Genomic DNA, 10149 nt, shown 5'->3' with positions numbered 1-10149 from the left:
ATACGTTCAAGCAGCTACGTTCTGAGCCCTCTCTCTGCAACTCCTGCTCTCCTGCACGAGTCCTCTTAGCTCACACCTCCCCTACGCCTGCTTCCAAAGGGACAGAAGGTCCTACCCAGGACTCCTTAGCTCCTTGGACCCAGCGGATGAGCCCCTGCCATACAGAATCAGAATTCTCCTTCTGATGAAGTCTCCACAGCAACTGTCCCCCCTCGGCCCCTCCGCCCTTCTCTCCTCCTGCCACATGCTCACGGGCTGCTGGTGCCCAACCCTCATCTCTGTGTCCTCTACATGAGGTGGCTGGGGTGGATGGTGTAATCCGGGTTCCTGAGCCTTTTTCTTTGTCAGATCTTTCACGATAGAAAAGCGGCTTGGGTCCGATACTCCAAGTCCCCACCACATGGATCAAAGAGTTTCAATATCTGACTCAATCATATGATTTGACCTTCCGTGATGTCCATATGATCTATGGACCTCCTGGTCATGTGGACACCCTTCTGCCAGAGGGGCGCAGGCGAGTTTGGGAGCAAGCTAGAAACTATGCTGATGAGGTACATCAGACCTCCCCTGCCCATCCAATTGGCATGGAAGTGGTCCTCGATCCGGAGCTCAATTGGGATTATAATTCACCTGGAGTAGAAACCAATTCATTACTTGCCTCAATTCATTACTTAGAAAGGCCACCCATAAGGCTATCGATTATGAAAGGCTCCAGGAAATCATCCAAGATAAGAATGAAAACCCTTCAGCATTTTTAGACCGCCTGACCAAGGCTTTATTACAACATACTAACCTGGACCCTGAGACTCCAGATGGGAGACCACTACTATTGGCCAAGTTTTTCTCCCACAGTTTCCCCGATATTAAGGCCAAACTAAGGCACCTCAAGAGGGGTCTCTAACTCCCCCAGCTGAAGTTCTGGGAGTGGCCTTTAAGGTGTATAAAGGGAGAGACAAGAGGGTCCTGAAGCAGAAATATCAGATGCTCACTCAAGCCGTCTTCTGGCCCCAGCATCTGTCCCTGGTTCCATTGACCCACGGAAGGGTCCCTCAGGACCACCTGGTCCGTGTTTAAATGTGGTCAGACGGGTCACTGGGCTTATATATGTCCTAAGCCTCTAAAGCCTTCAGGCCGTTGTCCTAAATGCCATCAGGAGGGACACTGGGCCATTGACTATCCCCAAGCCCATAGCAGCACCCCACCATCTGGCCCTTCTGGTTCCCCTTTCCAACTCTTAGGACTGGCTGCAGGGGACTGATGAGGCCCACGTCCCCACCACCTGACCACCACCATCTCTCCGAGGAACCAGGGTAACTGTGTATTTCAGGTGGGCCTCAAAGTTGGGGGCTACGCTTTCCTTCTCCCCTCCTTTACGCTGCCATCCAGACTCGCCTGCTGCCCCCCCGATCCTCACCCTCACCTCAGCACCATCCCCTATTCCATCTGCCAGTGCCTCCCGGTACCCATTTTGAGGTGGACACTACTGTCCAGGATGCTCAAGTCCTTCTATGGCCTCACACCACAAGCCCATTCACATCCGTCTCAGAGACCCCCTCCATTTTCTGGCCCAAGCACAACACCTGCTCTCCCTCCTGGCTGCTGCTGTCCCTCTCTTTGCAGAGCAGCCTTGATCAAGGTCTCCCAGCAGCTTTGCTCTCCCTCCGGGGATTTGAGCTGCTTTGGGATCCCGGCCTGAGGGCCCAGGACAGTTGCCACCCACCTTGAGGCTCCTCTCCATCCACACACTGGCCTCATCCCTCCCTCCTCCTCACAGCTCTATCCCTAGCGATGGCAGTGACAAGTCTCCTCTCAGAGACAAAAGTGGGCCTAGATCTTGGCGCAGCACCAAGACTCTCCACCTCCCCCCCCTCCCCTTGGGGAGTTCACTCGGGTCTTGGTTCTGGGCTCCTCAGCAGAGCTCACGAAAGCCCTGGCCAGGCACCAAGACTCTCCATGAGCAAAGCCCGCCACCAGGGAAGCAGCGGGAGAGGGCTCCCTCCTCTCAGTCCCAGAAAGGCTTCAGCCCCGGGACCAGTGAATCGTGTGGTGACCATCCCTTTTCACTGCTGTCCCCTCTCTCACTCTGGTTTGGCCTAGAGCTGGGGACGCCTGCGTCTAGCCACTCAGCACTCCAGCTCGCCGTGGGGAACCTCCATCCAGAATCCACCTGACTCACCTCTGGCTGCCCCCTCGCCCACTTAGCCCCTCTCCACTTGGCTCCTGACTAATTCAATGTCCACTCAGTCATGGCCCTTCTATGACAGGACAATGGCCACCTAATGGCACCTTTGATCCCAGTATTTTATGGAATCTTCATAACTTTTGTAAGCGCCCAGGAAAACGGAAGGAAATCCCTCCGTGCCGGCTTTCTCCCTTCTCCACTCTCAGCCTTCCCTGGCTCCTCTTCCTCCCCCGCCCAGCTTCCACTTGCCACTGAGGCTCTGGATTCCTCCAGAGACCCTACTTCTAGACAAACAAGGGACCCAGAACCCTCCTCCCTCCTTTTATTGGCATAGAACATTGTAAAGCCCTGGGCAGCAACATCCCTGGCCAAGGGCACGCTGAAGCTAACGTTGAAATACAAAGGACAGACTCCACAGGCTTGATTGGTAAGAGGCCAAAAAAAAGTCAATTTAACTTTTCCCTCGGCTACAACACAGAAGAATGGCTTCCAAACTTTCTCTCTCTCCATCGTCCTGATCTCACAGACCCAGTTCACCTTAATGTGGCTGCAAAACAGGGATTTGCTCTAGGGGCCCTCGGACACATGCTGGGGCCAACCTTGGTCCCTGTGGCTTATCTATCAAAGGGCCTTGACCTACTATTTGGGGATGGCCGCAGCCTCTCTGCTCAAAGAAACCCACCTTTGAGGCCCCACTCACCATCCTTGCTCCCCATCCCCTAAAGGACTCCTCACCTACCAGGGCTTCCATTCCTCACCCCCGATGCCTTTTATCTCTCAGGTTTCCCTGATGAAAGATCCCAGTTTTCTCCTCTCCGCTCCTCAGGACCCTTCCACCTCTTCTCCTCTCACCCATTCACGCATTGAAACTCTGGAGGACCTTCTTCCACATCACCCCCCGGCCCCGCATACAGGAAGGCCCCTTGCTCCTCACCTTTCCTGACCCCTTCTCGCATACTTTAGGAACCTTCTTTGGCAATAGCGATGCTGTTCTGGAAAAGCCTCGTTCTGCCTCTTCCCCTTCTCCCACTCTGTCTCCTGGGGACCTGGTACTTTTAACCTGCCCAACAGGTCCTTCTCCTCCTCTACAATTCTCCACAAAATGGACCGGACCCTTTTAGGTCATTCTTACCACCCCCTCAGCAGCCCACCTTGAGGGCATCCCATATGGGGCTCAAAATTCGCATTTAAAACCGTTTTCTCCGCCCTTCTATACAGTGACACCCACAGGCCTCTCAAGCTGTTTCTCCAAGGCTGGAACCCCCAATGGGTCTCTGAGGACCACGAGGACACAGCAAAACCATGAGGACCACCCTTCCCTTCATTTTTGCCCTCCCCCCGCCCCACATTCTGCACTCACCCCTCAGGGGACCGTTACCAGGAGTTACCATTCCAATTTCTAGGAGACTTACAGCAAAGTGCTCAAACCATACTAACCATACAAACCCAGCCTGATTCTTTGCTGTGGTTCTGCAGAACTGAAGGGGCCTTGATCTTATTATGGCCAAAGTAGGCAGAATTTGTACCCACAGGAGGATTGCTATTATCCCGTCAGTCAGTCTGGTATAATAAAGGACAAGACGACTCCAACAGGACCTTGAACATTGGAAACAACAGCTCTCCACCACTGAAGGATGGAATACCAACCCGTCCCCAAAAAATTGGGGCACCGGGGACACATTCTACCTCCACTCAACCTCCATCATCATTCCAATGACATCCCATGTCCCTAATGAGGGATTTAAACACCGCCCCTTCCCACAGGAAGCAGTCATAGAAGATTGACCCTCGTCCCTGTTCCCTAAGGGTTCCAATAAAAACAAAAAAGGGGAGAATATAAGGTCCTTGCTCAGCGTCTGGATGGCCATCTTAAGTGACAGCTGCCATTTTACCCCACCCCCAGCATTAGGACCTGCCCAGCTCTGATTCCTGAGCCTCCCCCATAAAAGTCCCAGAACCCAGCCTGTGTTGCCTCTCTCTCCTATAGAGAGATGGCCTTTATTTGTCCGCTATGGTCTCCGGCTTTCATTTCTCGCTCGCCCGGCTCTTGTTCCTCGCTTTCCCTGCACCAGGTCCAGGGCTTCCTCCTCTGGTCTTTTGTTTTTGTTTGATACCAGAGATTGAGGTGCTTAACCACTGAGCCACATCCCCAGCCCCTTTTACTTTTTTATTTGGGGACCATGTTCCTTAGTTCCTTAAGGTCTTGCCAAATTGCTGAGGCTGGCTTTGAACTTGCCATCCTCCTGCCTCAGCCTCCTGACTCACCGGGATTATAGGCGTGGGCCCCTAACCAGGTCCAGCCTTTTTTTAAAAAAAGTGCTCCTGAATAAATTTGAGGGTTGGGTATGGTTTCTTTTTATAAACATTTAATAATTTAATATTTGATTGTCTACCTTTAATTAAGTTTTCCAGAAGCTTGAGGAAACTGTTCATTGGAGCCTCAACACCTCTTATGGGTAAGTACCACTGTCACTGCCACGGAGCTGAAGAAGAAGTTGGCTTAGAGCAAGTGTTTGCTCAGGGTTCAACAGCAGCGAGTGGCACAAACAAGCAGGTGTCAGCCTGTGTCTTCTGAGGACATGTTTTTTTTTTTTTTTTTTTCTGTGCTGGGGATTAAACCCAGTGCATGCTGGGCAAGGGCCCTGCCACTGAGCCCCCGCCCTGGAGACTTTGAAGTAGACCTCCCACAGCCCTGGTGGCTCCTGTTCAGCTGAGGTTGGGGGCGGGTAGGAAGGGGTGGGCGGGAGGAGGCAGCACAGATTGTTACAACTTTTCTGAAAAGTATGTGAAATATGTGTACCCTGAGGGCCCTTCCAGATAATAAAACTACAGCCACCAAAACCATTTCCACTCACAGCTACGTCCATGAGACACAAGAAATAATCTGGAACTATATAAAATATATATACCAAATCGTGTATGTATGAAACAGTGGGTAGAAAGGATTTTTTTTTTTTCCTTATAGTACTAGGGATGGAACCCAGAGCTTCCCACATGCTAGGCAAGAGCTCTACCACTGAGCTGTATCCCAAGTCCTTTTTATTGTATCAGAGACAGGGTCTCACTAAATTGCTGAGGCTGGCCTCAAACTTATGATCCTCCCACCTCCTCCTCCCAAGTAGTGGCCTAGGCCACTGAGCCCAGCTCTAAAGTGGGTTACTTAACAACAAGTGTCAGAGCTACTGGAGAAAGAATTTCAGATCGAGTCTTCATGTTTTCATATTAAAATAAATTTTAAGGGAACAGACCATCAGAAAACAAAATGAAGGTCTCAATCAGTAAGTGAAGAGGTCACAAAGTTCAACACATTCACATACAAACCGTAAATGTCCATATCAAAAAAAAAAAAAAATTCAAGAGGGAAGTCATTAAGAGAAAATTCCAACAAATACCATAACAAGGTCACTGTTCACCCATAGGCCGTGTTGTTGTAACCAATGAAACAATGCTAAGAGCTGTCAGGAGAAGGAGCTGGGCACTTTTCAAATGATGCCCACACAGAAAAAGGTTATTCTCCTAATAATCAAGATGCCATGGCTTTTTCATTTGGTTGGCCGGTTGTTTTTGTTTGTGGCCCATTGAACAGGAAAAGCCTTTCAGAATTAAACGCAGCTCTCGGTATTATTGAGGATGTGTGAGATTTAGGTGGAGGATGTGGGAGGGACCGTTCCAGCACCTTTCCAAAGTGCACTTTGTGATTGTCCTCTGCTGGGCTCCATGCTAAGGAAATAAACAGAAGGGCAATATTGTGTTTACGTATAAAGGCATTCGTTGTAGTGTTAGTTAGAGAAGGAAATTTTGAAAGAAATCTTGATTCTAAAAATAAGGGAATAGTTCAAAAAGTCAAAGAGCACACACAATAATTGCCAATATTGTAATACTATGTAACATTACATAATATGTATTCATCACTGTAATTTTAGATCACCGTTTAAAAACCCTTTAAAATACGTTTTGAAACACAGGATATTCTTGTAATCTCATGTGACCAAATAGACAGGAGATACAAATTCAATGACTCCAATGAGAAACCTAATCTTCAGATTGGAAGGAAATATGAAAATACTGAATAGAGACTATCTCTGGGTCATAGAAGTGAAGCTGACTTTAATTTTCTTATTTATGCTTTTGCTTTCAAATTACCTATAGAACCAAGTCCAGTTTTGTAGTGAGAAGGTGCAAAACTCAAAAATTGACACCATTCATCTCCCAACCCATGTTGAACTCGGTGGTGACGACTGTCGAATCCTGGGTGGCCTTCCTCGCTGCCTGGGGGACACAGGAGGGGACTACCAGGGAAGCTGGCTGATGGAAGGCTCTTTGGGAAAACATACCATCTATGGGACGAACCCCAGGGGAGGTCTAGAGTGGGTGGCAGACCATGAGTTTAAATATCCACACATCCAGGTGCCCATTGATGGGAGAAAGATGAAGGCCAAGGCAAAGAAAACCTGGCAGAGTTGAAGCAGGCTGGGTTCTGGCTTCTGCCTTCTTCCTTTCCCATGCCATGGTTTCTTCTGAGGGGATTTCTCATAGTCAGCAGCAGCTGTTCACTCCCTCGCTCTCTTCCACGTTTACTGAGCACTTACTCTCTCTCTCTCTCTCTCTCTCTATATATATATATATCTGGGACTCAGGAGTGAACAAACTAGTCCCTGCACCTATTCTAGTTGGGAACTTGGGCAATATCCATATTGCATAATGATCCTCTTAACTATAACTGTGATAGGTGCTGTGAAGAAGTAGTTCAGGAGCTACAGGGTTACTTACCAGGGTATATCAGCTGGGATGATGTTTGGTTGCAACAGACACCTAATAAGATACAGAAATGTTTCTCTCCCAGGTAAAGGCAGCCTAGATGTAGGCAACCCGGGGGCTGGTAGGGCAGCTCTGGTGTCACAAGGGACCCAGGCTCTGCATCATTCTGTTCCATCATTCCAACATGTGGATGCCATCTTCAAGGTTACTCTCTGGTCCCAAATGGCTGCTGAAGTTCCAGTCATTATGTTCACTTTGGTAGGCTAGGAAAAAAGGAAAGCGGTGCCCCTTCCATTTAAGACAGTTTTCTTTTGCTCATATCTCGTTGGGTAAAAATTAATAATAATAATAAAATTTAACCTTTAAACATTATAAACCCTTTAATGCTCACTGGGCATCCTAATGTGTCTGGTATTTATAAAACAACCCTACAAGGCAAGTTCTCATCAATTCTATTTAACATATGAGAAAAGTAAGGCTCAATGGGTTAAAGAACTTGCTCAAAGGACACACGGTTGATGATACACCCGACTCCATGAAGCATTCTGCTGCCTCTGTCCAGCCACTAAAAAATGAAGTGAAAAGATAGCTCCTCAGACATGTCATTAGCCATATTTAAGGCATATATTTCGTTGGCATGAAAAGAACATTTCCACCAGCCCTGGATGTTTCCTTGTGACTTTTCTGATCAATCTCCACTCCTCAGAAGCAACCACAGTTCTGATGCTTATCATCAGAGTACTTTCGCCTCTTCTTGAACTTCATGTAAATGGAATCAGACATCTAGACCCTTGGGTACGTAGGTAATTCTTTTGCTTAATAAATATTTTTTTAGATTTACCTGTATTTTTATGTGTGTCAGTTCAACATTCTTTATTTCTATTATATTACTACTTCATTATTTGAATATGCCATAGTTTATCATTGTTCTGTTGATGGATATTGGGGATGTTTCCAATCTGGTAATATTCTGGATGAAGATGTTGATCTTTCTTGTCTAAGTCTCTGTCTCTCTGTTTTTCTCTTTCTCAGTGGAAATTCACCCACCTTTCTTTTGAGTATGTATCTAGGAGTGGAATTTGGGGTCACAGGCGAGGTGTTTCTAAAATGGCCCCATCCCTTTCCATCCCACCACCTCCTGTCACTTGTATTACTCCCTCGTACAAGCCTAACACATCTAATAAAGACGTTTCAGAGTATTGACCATTAAACCGACTCAAGTTAGGATAAGAAAATCTGAAATGAAATCTCCGGTCTGGAAATTTTCCTGCAAGACAAGAGCTGTGCTCCTCAGGATGTGCAGCATCATCTGACCGAGGCTTCTTGAGTTTTCCAGGACTGCAAAATGCTTATCAGCCTTGGCAGGGGTTTTAATGGATGGAGCCAAGGGATCGCTTTCACTCTCTCTTTTCCTGTAGGTCAAGTCTCACGATGATGTGGGGAGGGAGGGAGGGAGTATTAGAAATGTGCTCCGGTGTCCAGTTCATTCATAACAAGCATTTGTTACACACTGTGTGACCGTCACCTGGCCACCCGCAATGGGAAAGAAGAGGGTGTGGAAGATTCCATTCTCCTCCCCTGGGTCTCGAGTTGCTCACAACCTAGTTGGTTGGTACAAGATGGCAACTCTTCCTTTGCCTACCATGGTGGTTTCTAGATTTTTCCTTTGCCTGTTTTGTGTTCTATTCTACATGGGGAAAATAAACTCTGCTGGTAAGAATATGATTGAAATTTGCAAGCATTCTGCCACTCATGGGGAAAGATAGCTTGAGCGTGAAAAATCAACACAAAGGAAAGCAAAGTCATGAAGTAGGGAGAAGATTAATACTGATGTCAAAGTTTAAGCACCTGGATCCAGCCATGTCTAAAGCACTAAACACATCTATTATGCAAGTTGATGGATTCCATTTGTTGCTTAACCTAGTTCGTACTGCATGCAAAAAAAAAAAAGAGAATCTTGAATAATACTTGATAATACTCATCAGAAAGACCAACCTAAGTACATACCTATATGCCTCTAGGTAGTTATTTTTATGCAATATTCTTACCCATCTTCTTACCTACAAAATTCATACTTGGATAACTTCTGAACTTCAAAGCCTTTTCTGACCTATGCAAGTATAATTGCTCTCTTTCTCCTTTGCAGAGCTTTGCAAATGTCTCTATTAACAAACACACATATACCGATATCACAATTGCTGTCTCTCCCATCTGTGAGCTCTTTGAGGGGCATATTTGTATAGGCCTCATTCTTGCAAGTCAACCACCAGCAGAGTCCAACACCAGAGGGAAACCGAGTTAAGCAAGGCCCCTCTGGTCTTTTGACTTAGGATCTCTCAAAACCATTTCTGGGAATTGTGGATCTTAAGCAGGGGTACAGAACCACCGATGTGCAAAACCATTGGACTTAAAAACTCAATTTTTGCAGAAATTGCTGTTTTAGAAAAAGGTAGAGAAGGAAATATGACTGCTGTTCTTAGAGTGATCTTGACAAAAGAAGAGGCTCTCAAATAAATACTTGTTAATAAATGAAAGTGAAGAACTTGGTTAGTCAAGATGGAGCAGGAGCCCCAGGTCAGAAGCTGCAGAGACCACTGAAAGCAAGTAGGGGTCATCTATTGGACACACGTGTGACAACCGACCCCTTGTTTTAAATGTAGCAGTAATTGGACTATGCTACACACCTTGATCTTGAACTTCACTTTGTTTTATTTGGCCTCTGAGGGGGTATGAGCGAGTGATCAGAGCTGATTTTTTTCTAACTGCGTATCTCTGAAGACCTGAGCTGAGACAGTTCCTTTCCCGATCGCAACACTGGGAACCCCCTTGCTTTCTCGGTGAGCTAAAGGAAGAGACACCAGCTCCCCTCCAGACTGGGCTTCTTTGCTTTGTAAAACTGTAGCAATAATGCCTGCCCGCTTCGCCTCAATCCTGCAGCCCGGGCTGGACAAGACGCTGAACAACCTAGGCCCCGGCTCCTCCCAGCTGCAAGACAGGCATCATTAGGTCCCATTGTTTCCCAGTGCTTGGGGGACCAGCACGACTGTGCGCGAAAAGGCTTTGTAAACAAAAAAAGGAGAGCATTAAAGATGTAAATGTTATTAATGTAGTAATAAGGTTTAGAGCGAAGAGCAGTAAGAGGAGGGAGGGGAAGGAAAGGGGGAGGGGCGGGAGCACGAGGAGGAAGAGGAGGGGGCGCCGCGCCAGGG

This window comes from Callospermophilus lateralis, chromosome 7, assembly GCF_048772815.1.
Source record: "Callospermophilus lateralis isolate mCalLat2 chromosome 7, mCalLat2.hap1, whole genome shotgun sequence".
NCBI lineage: Eukaryota > Metazoa > Chordata > Mammalia > Rodentia > Sciuridae > Callospermophilus > Callospermophilus lateralis.
The sequence above is the reverse complement of the archived record's forward strand: the minus strand, read 5'-3'. Positions refer to the sequence as shown.